Source organism: Mustelus asterias, chromosome 4, assembly GCF_964213995.1.
Source record: "Mustelus asterias chromosome 4, sMusAst1.hap1.1, whole genome shotgun sequence".
NCBI lineage: Eukaryota > Metazoa > Chordata > Chondrichthyes > Carcharhiniformes > Triakidae > Mustelus > Mustelus asterias.
In genome coordinates this window covers 150,649,799-150,665,024 of record NC_135804.1, presented here as the reverse complement: position 1 = coordinate 150,665,024, position 15,226 = coordinate 150,649,799, and positions in this window count along the sequence as shown.

The window sequence follows — 15,226 nt, the reverse complement described above, 5'->3', positions numbered from 1 at the left end:
ACAGCGACCTCCACATCGCCAAAAGGAACTGAGGGCAAAGGAACTGCAGGGGGTTGTTTATGGTGGGGAAATTTGCATACAAGTGCTTAAAGCTTTCATGCAACATGCCTCCAGCATTATTTTAACAAAGGGATTCATTTTAAAAGGATAACACCTTAAATAAAAAAGTCAACCAGATGAATGTTACACAAGTGCACTAGGCATTCACTCACCACAATTGCCACTTTTTTTAAAGTATCGAAGTTTATTTATTAGTCACAAGTAAGGCTTACATTAATACTGCAATGAAGTTACTGTGAAATTCCTCTCGTCGCCACAGACCAGCGCCTGTTCAGGGTCAACGCACCTAACCAGCACATCTTTCAGCCTGTGGGAGGAAACTGGAGCACCCAGAGGAAGCCCACGTAGACACGGGGAGAACATACAAACTCCACACAGACAGTGATCCAAGCCAGGAATTGAACCCAGGTCACTGGCACTATGAAGCAGCAATGCTAACCACTGCGCCACCATGCCACTCCAATACAGGCTTGAGACTGGTACATGTATGATAACGTTAGCACAAACTTGCCAGAGGAGAACTTTAAGTTTTAATGAGGTCTCTGGTTCCAATGATGAAAAACATTGTATATTTATATATAGAAACAGTATATGGAGTTGCCAAAGAGCTGCTCTTAGTATTGTGCTATTCCATAAATAAGCCATGCTTACAAGATTTGATACATTAAACCATGGTGTTCACATAATCTAATGTAGCATTAAGACACTATGAGAGATGCTGCATAATCTGACATGTCATCTGAAAATACACTGTAATTAAGAGATTCCTTTTGCTTTGGCTTGTTACACATGTACTGAGGATGAAATTATTCCATTGTTAAGTCCGTTCACTTCACTTTTAGGTTGTTACGTACATTGAATAATCTTGGATTCCGATAACATACTTATTATGCAGTGACTAACCTTTAACTCTTCACAGGGACTAGCTGACTATTTGCTTTTAGAGATGAATTTCAAAAGGATCCACCTTAAATGCAAGCAACAAACTACATAAAAAGGGTCACTACCCAATCAGTGAGGTAGCTTTGATGTAATAAATAGCATTGGGTTTCATGTACAGTAATTAGTTTCTTGTTAGTTCCCAGTAAGGGAGTACCGAGTACAATCATTTACTAATATCAGAATGTGCCTGCACAAACTAAAGTAAAATTTCACTTATTATTTCAAAGTACATTTTGTCACCAAACATAGAACATAGAACATAGAACATTACAGCGCAGAACAGGCCCTTCGGCCCACGATGTTGCACCGACCAGTTAAAAAAAAAAGTCACACATCTGTAGATTAAATCTCTGGGCCAAAAGCAGGAAAGGAATGAGGACAAAAATAAGGAAATAGGGACCTACATTTATGTAGCACCTTTCATGCTCAGGAAGGTGCGGTCAAACAGGTTGAGCATGTTAACCTGCAACTCCTTCCAAACATGCCAATGCCTGGCAGTAAGAGTGGAAGAGACTTCTGTTCAGCTATGCTTAATGTAGAGTGGCACTCCCAGTGACTAGTGACCTGTTCCAGGAAGGACTAGCTATGGAAACAGATGAAAGTCTGCCTTAGTGCAACAGCAGGTGCAGGAAAAGTTTATTTATTAGTCACAAGGAAGGCTTACATTAACACAGCAATGAAGTTACTGTGAAATTCCCCTAGTCGCCACACTCCGGCACCTGTTCGGGTCAATGCACCCTAACCAGCACATCTTTCAGACTGTGGGAGGAAACCGGAGCACCCGGAGGAAACCCACGCAGACACGGGGAGAACTCCACACAGACAGTGACCCAAGCCGGGAATTGAACCCAGGTCCCTGGCGCTGTGAAGCAGCAGTGCTAACCACTGTGCCACCCAAAAATGTCCCACAACAATTAGCAATCAATGAAGTACTTCTTTAGCAAAGACATTCTACATACAGCAAGCATGCAAAAACAATGAGCTAAATTACCAGATAATCTGTTTAGGTGGTGTTAGTTGAGGGATAAATGTTAGCCAAGCCATTGGAGGAAACTGCCCTGCTGGTCTTCAAAATGCCAAGGGATCTTTTACATTCATGAGAGGGCTTACAGAGCCTCAGTGTAATGCCTCATCTAAATAACAGCAACTCAGACAGTGCAGCACTCCCTCAGTAGCACTCTGGAGAGTCAGCCGCGATATTGTGCTCAAAGCCCTGGAGTGGGATTCAAACCCCCAGCCTTCTGCTTCAATGATCAGGATTGTGCTGCATGAGATAAGTCCCATGTCAGGACCCAACGAAAGTGCTGAGCACCTGCAGGAGGGCAGTGAGACCACAGCAGCAGCTTTTCTGATGGTGGCCACCAGAGGCCACCATCGGAACTGCTGTCCAATTAAGGAAGGATTGTTGATTCTGAGCTGCAAGGCCCAAACAGAGTCCTTCATACATGCTCAGAGGGCAGCTAGAAGGTCAATGCCAGGAATCAAGATCTGGGTCAAAGCTGGATGCAGTGCTGCAAAAAAGTTCAATGACCTAACGAGTGGTCAAAATCAGTGAATGTTTCTTCAAATGTCCTACAAAGGGCAGCACTAGCCTGACGCACAAAGGGCAGCACTAGCCTGACGCACAAAGGGCAGCACTAGCCTGACGCACAAAGGGCAGCACCAGCCTGACACACTGCTCAAAGCACCACACCCTCATCACTTGAACCATCAACAATCTCAATCAATCATGACTCATACAGGACAGAGGAAGACAGAAACTCAATTTACAAAATAATGGTTGGAATGCGAATCTTTGCAGGTAATCAAGTTTTAAAGGTACCGACAATGTGAGTGGAGAGAGCGTTAAGCACAGGTTAAAGAGATATGTATTGTCTCCAGCCAGGACAGTTAGTGAGATTTTGCAAGCCCAGGCAAGTCGTGGGAGTTACAGATAGTGTGACATGAACCCAAGATCCCGATTGAGGCCGTCCTCATGTGTGCGGAACTTGGCTATCAGTCTCTGCTCAGCGACTCTGCGCCGTCGTGTGACGACACACGAGGCCACCATCGGAACTGCTGTCCAATTAAGGAAGGATTGTTGATTCTGAGCTGTAAGACTCGCATTCCAACCATTATCTTGTAAATTGAGTTTGTGTCTTTATATGCCCTGTTTGTGAACACAAGTCCTCACTCACCTGAAGGAGAAGCTTGAAGCTCCGAAAGCTAGTGCTACCAAATAAACCTGTTGGACTTTAACCTGGTGTTGTGAGACTTCTTACTGTGTTTACCCCAGTCCAACGCCGGCATCTCCACATCATGTCCTCGCCACCACAGTGGAAACGTCCATTTCTGGGATACCCATTTCTGAGACTGTGGTCAGCGACAAGCCCGAACCCATCGATGGTGATAGTATCCTCATAGCTAGTCCTCCTTTTCATGTCCCACTATTGCCCCTTCAACCCATCCTTTCTTCTGGTTTATCAGTTGCGGATAGTGTATGAGCTGCGGCCAATGCACACCTTACTTTTCCCCCTTCCTGTATCATAATCTTACCATTACACCTTTCCCCTTTCAGTGAGATGGGTAATGCAAATGGCCAGGCAGTGGAGGAAGGACAGGATAATGCTGAAGTTAGTTCATCACTCGATGTTAAACATGCAGCCACTAGCTCAGATACTGACAGTGTCAAATTTGGAGGTTTGTTGAGGCAGAGGTCTGCACTTGGTGAGACAACTTAGCACAACTGCACAGCAGCCAGGAACAACTGCCAGCTCACTGAAAGTAAGTTCACACATGAGTTCTGGTGCAGAGGATTCAGATAAGCACTTTGATGGGACAGCCTGCAGGAGATGGGTATTATATATTTAAAAGAGTTGCATGAACTTTGAAGTTGCATGAACATGCACTTTGGAAGCAAAAGCAAGGCGGCAGATTACTACCTGAATGGCTATGAATTGGGAGAGGGGAGTGTGCAGCGGGACCTGGGTGTCCTTGTGCACCAGTCGCTGAAGGTAAGCATGCAGGTGGTAAAGAAGGCAAATGGCATGTTGGCCTTCATTGCGAAAGGTTTCGAGTACAGGAGCAGGAATGTGTTGTTGCAATTATACAGGGCCTTGGTGAGGCCACACCTAGAGTATTGTGCGCAGTTTTGGTCTCCTTTTCTGAGGAAGGATGTTCTTGCTCTTGAGGGAGTGCAGTGAAGGTTTACCAGGCTGATTCCCGGGATGCATGAGGAGAGATTGATTAAATTAGGATTGTTTTTTGCTGGAATCATAGAAACCATACAGTGTAGAATGAGGCCATTTGGCCCATCGAGTCTGCACTGACCACAATCCCACCCAGGCCCTACCCTCATATCCACCTGCTAATCCCTCTAACCTACGCATCTCAGGACTCTAAGGGGCAATTTTTATCATGGCCAATCAACCTAACCTGCACATCTTTGGAGTTCAGATGAATGAGGGGGGATCTCATGGAGACGTATAAAATTCTAACAGGACTAGACAGGGTGGATGCAGGGAGGATGTTCCCGATGGTGGGGGAGTCCAGAACCAGGGGTCACAGTCTGAAGATTTAGAGTAGACCATTCAGGATGGAGGTGAGGAGACATTTCTTCACCCAAAGAGTGGTGAGCCTGTGGAATTCATTACCACAGGAAGTAGTTGATGCCAAAACATTGAGTGTATCCAAGAGGCGGCTGGATATAGCACTTGGGGCGAATGGGATCAAAGGTTATGGGGAGAAAGCAGGATTAGGCTATTGAGTTGGATAATCAGCCATGATTGTGATGAATGGTGGAGCAGGCTCGAAGGGCCGAATGGCCTCCTCCTGCTCCTATCTTCTATGTTTCTAAGAATACATTAAGAGCTGATCACATGCTGATGATGATGTCATTCGGGTGTTTGTACAGGTTTCTGTCTTACTTTCAGTTTGTACTCTGTGCAGACCAGAGAACATCTGTTTCAATAAAACCTGTTGTGTGTTAGTCTGAATCTATGTGTACAAACCGCATTCTTTTCTTTCTGTTAAAACCCACAACCCCTAACATAGTTAGGCCAGTACAATGGGTGTGTGCGCCACAAACTGTTTGGTATATCAGGAAACCGGCCAGAAAACCTGCAAAGGAGTCCAGTACAAAGTTGGCACAGGGCTTTATGCAGAACGTGGAGATCATCCTTTCCCAGCATGGTGGCTAACCCCAACAACAAACCTGTGAACCCAACAGGAATGGGATGGCAAGGGCAAATAAAAACAGAAAATGCTGGAAAATTTCAGCAGGTCTGACAGCATCTGTGGAGGGAAAATAGAGCCAACATTTGGAGTCAGGCTAACCCTTCATCAGAGCATATGTTGATAATGTCTCAGCTTCCATTGTAAGGCAAGTACCCTTTGACAGGAGTACTGTGGTGGAAACTCAGTCTGCTGTTATACAAGGTCAGTGTGCTGCTATACCTCTACGATTTCCATCCTGGTTGTGCTAAGAGCTTTGCAGGGTGTCACAGCAGTCAAACAGATTACTAGAATTGATGAGACACCTCCCCAACAGGAGGGTCAGTAGCTCCATGGAGCAGAAGCCTGCTATACTCTCCCAGAGACCAGCTATCATCCTCCCAATACTGTCACTCTGAAAATGCCCACACTATGGGTTGTCAACCAGTCTGCGTAGACTACTGCAGCCCATGATAAGATGGTGCAATCCACAGTCAGGCCCTTCTCAGCTCCAGGTCCTCCTAATGGAACATCTGGAGTCAGCTACACTGAAAGTCAGCAGCTTCACCAGCCATGTTGTACCCACTGGGGTAGGAGCTGGATAGGAGCAACTAGGGAAGGGAAAGACACATAAGACAGGCACTTAGGAACTGGCAAGAAGATGAATATTTGACTTTGGATAATTTCATTCATAAAGGCGGTTTGAAATGCTTATTTTTTTGTGTCTTTTATTTTGATGTTGTGGCTAAGAGTAATGTCACAGTTAGGGTCAAAGGGAAGGGAATGTATGAGACTGTAGGTGAAAGCAGATTTGGGGTCTCTGTCACTGGCGTTGAACTCATTTTGAATTTTCAGACAGTCTGGACAGAAAAAGGCTGTTTAGATTGTCACAAGCCTTTTACTTACTCCTCCTAATCCTCCAGCTACGGTGGCCCAGTGGTTAGCATTGCTGTCTCATAGGGCAAGAAACCCGATTTCAATTCCCGCATTTGGTCACTGTTTGGATGGAGTTTGCACGTTCTCCCCATGTCTGCGTGGGATTCCTCTGAGTGCTCCGGTTTCCTCCCACAGTCCAAAAGCCATGCTGGTTAGGGTGCATTGGCCATTGGCTATATTCTCCCTCAGTGTACCCGAACAGGCGCTGGAATGTGGCGACTAGGGGATTTTCACAGTAACTTCATTGCAGTGTTAATGTAAGCCTACTTGTGAATAATAAATAAACTTAAACTTAGCTACTCCTCAAACACCTAAGCAGCTCACCATACAGTTGATGGCAAGCATTGTGGGTCTTCATGATTGTGAGCTTGTGCAGCATTGAGCAGGTCACTATGAAGCGTGAAACTTCACTCTGTCAAGTACTGAAGGATTCATCTAGAGCAGGCAGTGGAATCATTATTGCAGCACAGCAATGGTCTGCTCGACCAGATCCCATGTGGGAACATGCCAGCTGCACATGTATGTGCATGTGTAGGTTGCTCACTGGAGTCCTGAACCATGGCATCAGTGGATAGTCTTGGTCACCAAGTAGCAGCCCTTTGGTTTGCAGTTGCGGTTCAGATGGCAGAGTGGACTGCTGCAGAATGAAAGCATCACGACTGCTGCCGGGATGCCAGGCGTTGACCTTTATAGTTTTCTGCAGGTGGCCACACAATGCCAGTTGGACACTGAGGGAGCAGAATTCCTCTTGGTTTACACTATGGGGCAGAGTTGACATGCGGCATCCACAGAGCCATGTATGTGCAGTCAATGGCACCTTCCGCCATGGGGAAAGCTGCAATTTGAGTGAATCCATATGCTTCCCTCTGGAAATCCAGTGAACTCTCAATGAATCAGAGACCGTCAATGGTCTCCTCAATGCAACAGTGAATGGCAAACAGCAACATGTTGCAAACATCTTCAGCTCTAATCCGAAAGGAGCCAGATGCGGAAACATTCACTGCCGCAATCACATTCACAGTTACTGGTGAAGATGTCCTTGCCCTGCTCGGAGGTTGTAGTTGTGGATGCAGCAAGTGGCAGATTACAGTAAGGATATCTTTTTTGAAATGCAGACATCGCCCACCTTGTTTTCTGCAGAGGTTTATACAGGAGAATCCCTCCCTGAATACCCTGCACGTATATAGCCGCTTGTTTAGAAACACCTTCCCCCTCCCTCCTCCCTCCTCCAGCAGCTTGGCCTGCTTTTTGTCACCCCAGCTCAATCTCTGTCATGCTGCATTCCGAGGACAATAACTACGAGAACACTCAGCTCTGAGAATAACTGGTTTGTCCAGGAGTCTTAAAATCAGCAAAAGAAGAAACACCTTTAGAACCTGCCACACCGACCCCTGAACAACTTTGCAACTTTGCACAGCAAGAAAGAGGTCCAAACATTGGTTGAGTTGTAGCAATAGCCAGAGGGAAGAAGCTGATGATCTATTTAAATAGCGTTACTGGGAGCGGGGATGGTGCCGGATGTTCTTCTAGCTGCTGAACACATGCAGCTGTGTGAGATTAAGAGACAGCATTAACAAGAATGCTGAGCTCCAAAATGGCACTGCCAGTGTCGAATCAGCATTGCACCCTGATCGGCTTCATCATCGGTATTCTCCATTGAGCAAGCGCAAGCCCCATCATCAATATGACATCTGACACAACTCGCTGCAAACACCTGAGCATACACGGCAAACACCATTTTTGTTCCAAAATGGTTACTGATCACAATTTTACACTGCAGGCTTTAAAATCAGGTGTCAAAACCCAAAGCAAGGAAGCAACTGAAATGGCCTTCGCCAAAAAGTCTTTCTCCGCTTCATGGATTCGAACTACACTGTAATTAACATCAGGGAAAAGCAAAACCACTTAGTACTAACTGGAAGGTTCAGTGCAAACGTGCCCACGTACAATTGGCAATTTATTTTTTGATCTGATTTGATTTGATTTATTATTGTCACATGTATTAACATACAGTGAAAAGTATAGTTTCTTGCGCGCTATACAGACAAAACATACCGTTCATAGAGAAGGAAATGAGAGAGTGCAGAATGTAGTGTTACAATCACAGCTAGGGTGTAGAGAAAGATCAACTTCATGAGAGGGAGGTCCATTCAATAGTCTGTTGGCAGCAGGGAAGAAGCTGTTCTTGAGTCGGTTGGTACGTAACCTCAGACTTTTGAAGAAGGTGGAAGAGAGAACGTCTTGGGTGTGTGGGGTCCTTAATTATGCTGGTTGCTTTGCTGAGGCAGCAGGAAGTGTAGACAGAGTCAATGGATGGGAGGCTGGTTTGCGTGATGGATTGGGCTACATTCATGACCTTTTGTAGTTCCTTGCGGCCTTGGGCAGAGCAGGAGCCATACTAAGCTGTGATACAACCAGAAAGAATGCTTTCTATGGTGCATCTGTAAAAGTTGGTGAGAGTCGTAGCTGACATCCCAAATTTCCTTAGTCTTCTGAGAAAGTAGAATCATTGGTGGGCTTTCTTAACTATAGTGTCGGCATGGGGGAGGGGGGACCAGGACAGATGGTTGGTAATCTGGATGCCTAAAAACCTGAAGCTCTCGACCCTTTCTACTTTGTCCCCATTTATGTAGACAGGGGCATGTTCTCCTTTACGCTTCCTGAAGTCGATGACAATCTCCTTCGTTTTGTTGACATTGAAGGAGAGATTATTGTTGCCGCACCAGTTCACCAGATTCTCTATCTCATTCCTGTACTCTGTCTCGTCATTGTTTGAGATCCGACCCACTACGGTGGTGTCATCAGCAAACTTGAAAATCGAATTGGAGGGGAATTTGGCCACACAGTCATAGGTGTATAAGGAGTATAGTAGGGGGCTGAGAACACAGCCTTGTGGGGCACCGGTGTTGAGGATGATCTTGGAGAGGGTGTTGTTGCCTATCCTTACTGATTGTAGTCTGTGAGTTAGGAAGTTCAGGATCCAGTCGGAGAGGGAGGAACCGAGGCCCAGGCCACAGAGTTTGGAGATGAGTTTTGTGAAAATAATGGTGTTGAAGGCTGAGCTGTAGACAATGAATAGGAGTCTGACATAGGTATATTGTTATCCAGGTGTTCCAGGGTTGAGTGCAGGGCCAGGGAGATGGCATCTGCTGTCGACCTGTTGCGGTGGTAGACAAACTGTAGTGGATCCAGGTAGTCCAGGAGGCTGGAATTGATTCGTGCCATGACTAACCTTTCGAAGCACTTCATAATGATGGATGTCAGGGTCACTGGCCAATAGTCATTAAGGCACGCTGCTTGGTTTTCCTTAGGTACGGGACGATGGTCGTCTTCTTGAAGCAGATAGGGAACTCAGATTGTTGTAAAGAGACGTTGAAGATGTCTGTGAATACTTCTAAAAATCATTAGTATCCCAACCTGTACTGCAGTACCACAGATGGCAAATCTCGAACAGGGATCGATTCAGTGCTTTCCCTTCAGCAACCTGTTCATAAAATGTAATCAGTTGCAGGACCTATTCCAATAGACCTTGCAGCTGCATTATGTCCAACACTCAGGTGCAATGAATGATGACAGTTTTCGTGCTACTTCTTATACATAACATATTAACCAATATTGTACTGGGCCTTGTATTGTTTCCACAAGGTATATGTCAACGACTGTGCTTTCCACATAGAGATACCATCGTTGGGCCGGTATTTTAATACCCGAGAACAAAGGTGAATTTAAGTCCCTCTTGAAGCATAGAAAGAATTAAACTCTTGAATTCCTGCATTGTCTTATCTCATCAAGACATCTCCTGGCACTTTGAAGCTGCATCATTGTTATGGCAACTGACAAAGGTCCAATTATGTAATAGCCCTGCCATTAACTTAATCCAGAAGGTAGCATTAATTCTTTTGTCCTCAGTTAGCATTAGCGTCATGTTTTAATCTGCCACAACTGACTTTCCTGGAAAACAAAGACATGCTACAGAGGAAAGAACAAAGAACAAAGAACAAAGAACAATACAGCACAGGAACAGGCCCTTCGGCCCTCCAAGCCCGCGCCGCTCATGTGCCCAACTAGACCATTCGTTTGTATCCCTCTATTCCCAGTCTGTTCATGTGGCTATCTAGATAAATCTTAAACGATCCCAGCGTGTCCGCCTCAATCACCTTGCTTGGCAGCACATTCCAGGCCCCCACCACCCTCTGTGTAAAATACGTCCCCCTGACATCTGTGTTGAACCTTGCCCCCCTCACCTGAACCCGTGACCCCTTGTGTTCGTCACCTCCGACCTGGGAAAAACTGTTCACCCTATCTATGCCCTTCATAATTTTGTACACCTCTATTAGGTCGCCCCTCATCCTCCGTCTTTCCAGGGAGAACATCCCCAGTTTACCCAATCTCTCCTCATAGCTAAGACCCTCCATGCCAGGCAACATCCTGGTAAACCTTCTCTGTACTCTCTCCAAAGCCTCCACGTCCTTCTGGTAGTGTGGCGACCAGAACTGGACGCAGTATTCCAAATGTGGCCTAACTATCGTTCTATACAGCTGCAACATCATATGCCAACTTTTATATTCTATGTCCCGTCCAATAAAGGCAAGCATGCCATATGCCTTCTTCACCACCCTTTCCATCTGTGCTGCCACCTTTAAGGATCTGTGGACTTGCACACCCAGGTCCCTCTGTGTGTCTATACCCCTGATGGTTCTGCCATTTATTGTATAGCTCCCCCTTACATTAGATCTACCGAAATGCATCACTTCGCGTTTATCTGCCATTTCTCCGCCCAATGTTCCAGCCTATCTATATCCTGCTGTATTCTCTGACAATGTTCATCACTATCCGCAACTCCAGCAATCTTCGTGTCGTCCGCAAACTTACTGATCACACCAGCTACATCTTCCTCCAAATCAAGTCAATAGTCAATCACCATGCGGTGTTTCTCCCCCGATTTAACTACGACCACCTGCGCCCTCCAGGGGCTGTTGCTGGCCTGGGTAATCCCTTCCTTGAGCAAACGTTGTACTTTGGACCGAATGAAGGCCCGGTCTTCTGCACTATAGCGCCTACGTTTGACGGCTATAGGCCTGCAATCCGGGGTGAGATTATCGAATAAAGGGGGGGGGGTAATCTTGAGGGTCGAGAGACTGCAGGTGGTGCGCAGGGGGCGCTGCAGTGACGGCGCCTTGCAGACAGAGAGCGGGGAATAAGGGCCATCATACTGCAGGGTGACGCTCCTATGATGGCTGAGGAAATCTAACCCCAGCAGTACAGCTGCACAGAGTCGCGGCAGCACCGAGGAGCCGAAAACGCTCGTAGACTGTGCCCTGTACCGTCAGCATCACCAAACAGCACCCGAGGACCTCCACTGAGTGGGAATTCGAAGCCATGGAGATAGTCTGGCTCCAGGGCCACACGGGAAGGACGTATCGACGCACTGTGCGAGGGTGTATAAAACTTTCTGTGCTCCTGCAGTCAAACAGGCAGTTTTCTGCATGGTCATTTACCTTGATCTCCATTATTGACTTGGAGAGTTGGTGAGGCTGCGACTGCAAATCGATGCCACCGTCGAATCCAGTGAGAATCCATCTTCGTCCGCGTCTGATGACGTCACGGATAAAGTTTCCTGCTCGGTGCGCCTTGATGACGGCATCCAAGATGGCGATTCCCGCGCATCCGGCGACTGCATTAAAGATGGCGATTCGCGCACAGCCGCTGACTGCATTAAAGATGGCTGCGCCTGCGGAACACACATGGCGCCACGAGGCTTCGCGATTGGCTTTGCCTGGCAGACTTTGACGAAGTGGCCTAGCTTACCGCATCCGGAGCAGAGCGCATCCTTCGCCGGGCAGCGACGCTGAGGATGCTTGGATAGGCCGCAAAAGGAGCATTTGGGCCCCGCTGGAACAGCCGTTGCGGTGGAACCATCGCCGGAACGGGATGCGGGGTAGGCCCCGAGATTGCGGGAGGCCGCTTCTAGGGATTCAGCCATCATGGCCGTTTTCTGGAGATGCAGGCCATCCTGTTCAAGCAGACGCTGCCGGATGTAAGTAGACTCAACACCCGCGACGTAGGCTTCCCGGATCAGGTCCTCCGTGTTCTGAGCGGCTGAAACAGCCTTACAGTCGCAAGCTCGAGCCAGGACCCACAGGGTGCGCAGAAATTGGGCGCACGATTCTCCTGGCTGCTGCTTGCGAGTAGCCAGGAGATGTCTGGCGTAGACCACGTTAGGGCTCTTTCGAAACTGCCCTTTTAAGAGTTCTATCGCGTCCACGTATGTAGTAGCGTCCCGGAAGATACCGTAGACTGCATCGCTTACCCGGGCGCGGAGCATGTGGAGCTTATCGCCGTCGGAGTCGACGACCGCAGCGGCGTCGATGAATGCTTCAAAGCAGTCCAGCCAATGGTCAAATTTATCAGAGACTCCGACCTCTTGAGGGTCTAATGTTAACTTGTCGGGTTTTAAAAGCTGCTCCATGTCGGTCAAATGTTATGAATAAAATTGATGCGCTATCAATTAGGCAAAAGACTACTTGTGTGCCAAAACAACTGTAGGCTTTTATTCATAACAGAACCAGGAGCACATCCCAACAGGTAACTGACCCGAACTGAACAAGGGGGAGGAGACAGCCACCTTTATACTCGGTGACAAGGGGAGGAGCCGAGCCGGCAGGGGGTGTGTCCAGGCATAACTGAAGTCCACCACACAGTCCTGTCCTTCTTTTAACCAAGTCTCCGTCACTGCAACCACATCCAAGTTCCGCGCAAGCATGAAGGCTCTAAGCTCGTCTGTCTTGCCCGTGACGCTCCTTGCATTGAAACAGATGCACTCCAGACCTCCAGTCCCACTGAGGTCATCCTCCCCCAGAATGCTCTTCCTCTTAGATAGCCTTGTCTTGGCTCCAACCTCGTCCCCAGCCTCTGTGCTTATTGACCTACTGTTCTGATCCCCACCCCCCTGCCGCATTGTTTAAACCCACCCGAACCAGCAAAACTCCCAGCTAGGATATTTGTGCCCCTCCAGTTTAGGTGTAACCCGTCCTTCTTGTACAGGTGCCATCCTCTCTTGAAGACTTCCCAGTGATCCACGAATTTGAAACCCTCCCTCCTGCACAAGTCAGGAGTTAAGTGACATATCATTTTTTAAACATTTTATTCCTTTCTCAGATTTCCAAAGCCAATGCACAGAGAGGATTGGGCAAACCCTTAATCCAACTTCTTACTTGGTCCAACACCCAGTTCAAATTCAAATTGAATCCAATTCATGGTCACCACAAGAGAGACACAATAGATCCAAGCTGGCAAGAAAAAGCATTGCACCTGATCTCGGACTTAATCTTAGCCAAAAGGCTGAGAGGACTGTGTAGGAGTTGCTTGAAAGTTGAAATGTCCCTTCATTCCCTCCTGTCCCCCGATTCAGTACATCTGTACACCATGGCCGGGATTCTCCCAGCCCGCTGTACATTACTCGAGTAGCGCAGTGGGCCAGGAGACATCAGCGCCTCTCGCGGGGCTCGCAACCGGCAGCCAGTCAATCATGAGTCTCCCATGCCCTTTTTTCCCCATGTAATCAGCCTTGTGTCAGAAATTGGCATAGAGTTGATTACCACGTGAAAATCGCTACTTCCATTTGATTAGTGGGCCTGGGACGGTGGTTTCCAGGCCTGCCAGTGTCTCCCCATGCACCAGGAAAGCAGGGTTTACAACTGTTCTCCACTAAAGGGCGTACTCACCCCATTGGTGGGGACAGAGCAATTTGTGGCCGCTTGGGAGAGGTCAGGGGCGGGTGTGCCCATTAGTGGGGAACAGTTGTAACTCCTGCTGGTGGGCACCTCTCCTGGTGTGGGGGGAGACACTCGCGGGCACTTAGTGTAGTACTGAGAAAGTCACGGCGCAGGTGCACTGGCCACTCACAGTCGGCCTCCCGATCGCTAGCCTTCCCAGTATTATCCCTGACCACCACCAGCTAATCGCTGGTCTATCAGACCCCCCACCCCCGATTGTTGGCCTAACCAAACCCCCCCATCCAGCTCAAACTGCAAGCCTGGCATCCTGGCACTGTCCACCAGGCACCAGATAATGCCAAGGTGGCACCGGGCAGTGCCAAGTGGGCAGGGCCAGAGGGCCGGGGCCTATTAGAGACACCGACAGATCGGCATATGCGCAGTGACTTTCTTAGCACTATGCTGCCGGCTTCTCCAGTGGGATGAAGACCTGCCCCCCACCCCACCACCCCCCTTACCGGCACAAATCTCTCTGAGGCACTCTGTGACACACAGAGTGTTGGACATTTGTTCAGGTAAGTATGCCAAAAATGGGCAGGAAATTCTCCTATTTCCCCGCCTGTCGGGCACTTAGTTTTTTTTTGGGAGAATCCCGGACCATATCTGTCATTTGATTTTAAAGGATCGAGATGGATGGGAGGTACCATAATTAATTAACGCTAATTGCGTGGATATTTAAAAGCAATTGCTTTGCTTGAGAGATTTGTGTGAAAAACTATTATTGATTCTTTTGGTTTTTGTGTGTTCAATCCATAAGGCAGCTGCTATCAACAAGGCCTAATTACTAGTTCGTATTCAATTCAAAAACCAGGAGAAATATTTAATTTAAACCAAATCTGTCTTGGAGTGAAATTTGAGTGAACAGATTCTTCCTCACACGGAGTGGGAAAGTTGATGGGGTCATGTTTCAGGAGGCAGGTCAGGCACAACTGCTTTCTTTCAGTCAAAGAACCGCAGTCAGGTAATTATCTACTAATCTTAGCTTCGGATGTTTTAAAAGTCATGTGAGCTTCTGAATGCTGGGAAAGAATAAAAAAAGAGGATGAGCAGTGCATAAGTGGAACATAGGAACTTAGGAAAAGCAGCAGGAGTAGGTCAAAAGGCCCCTTGAGGTCATGGCTGATCTTCTACCTCAATGCCACTGCCCCATCCTATCTCCAGATCCTTTGATATCATTGGTATCTAGGAATCTATTGGTCTCTGTTTTGAATCTACTGGATGACTGAGCCTCTACAGGCCTCTGGGGTAGAGAATTTCAAAGATTCACAACTCTGAATGAAAAAAATGCCCCCTCATCTCAGTCCTTAATGGCTTGCATCTAA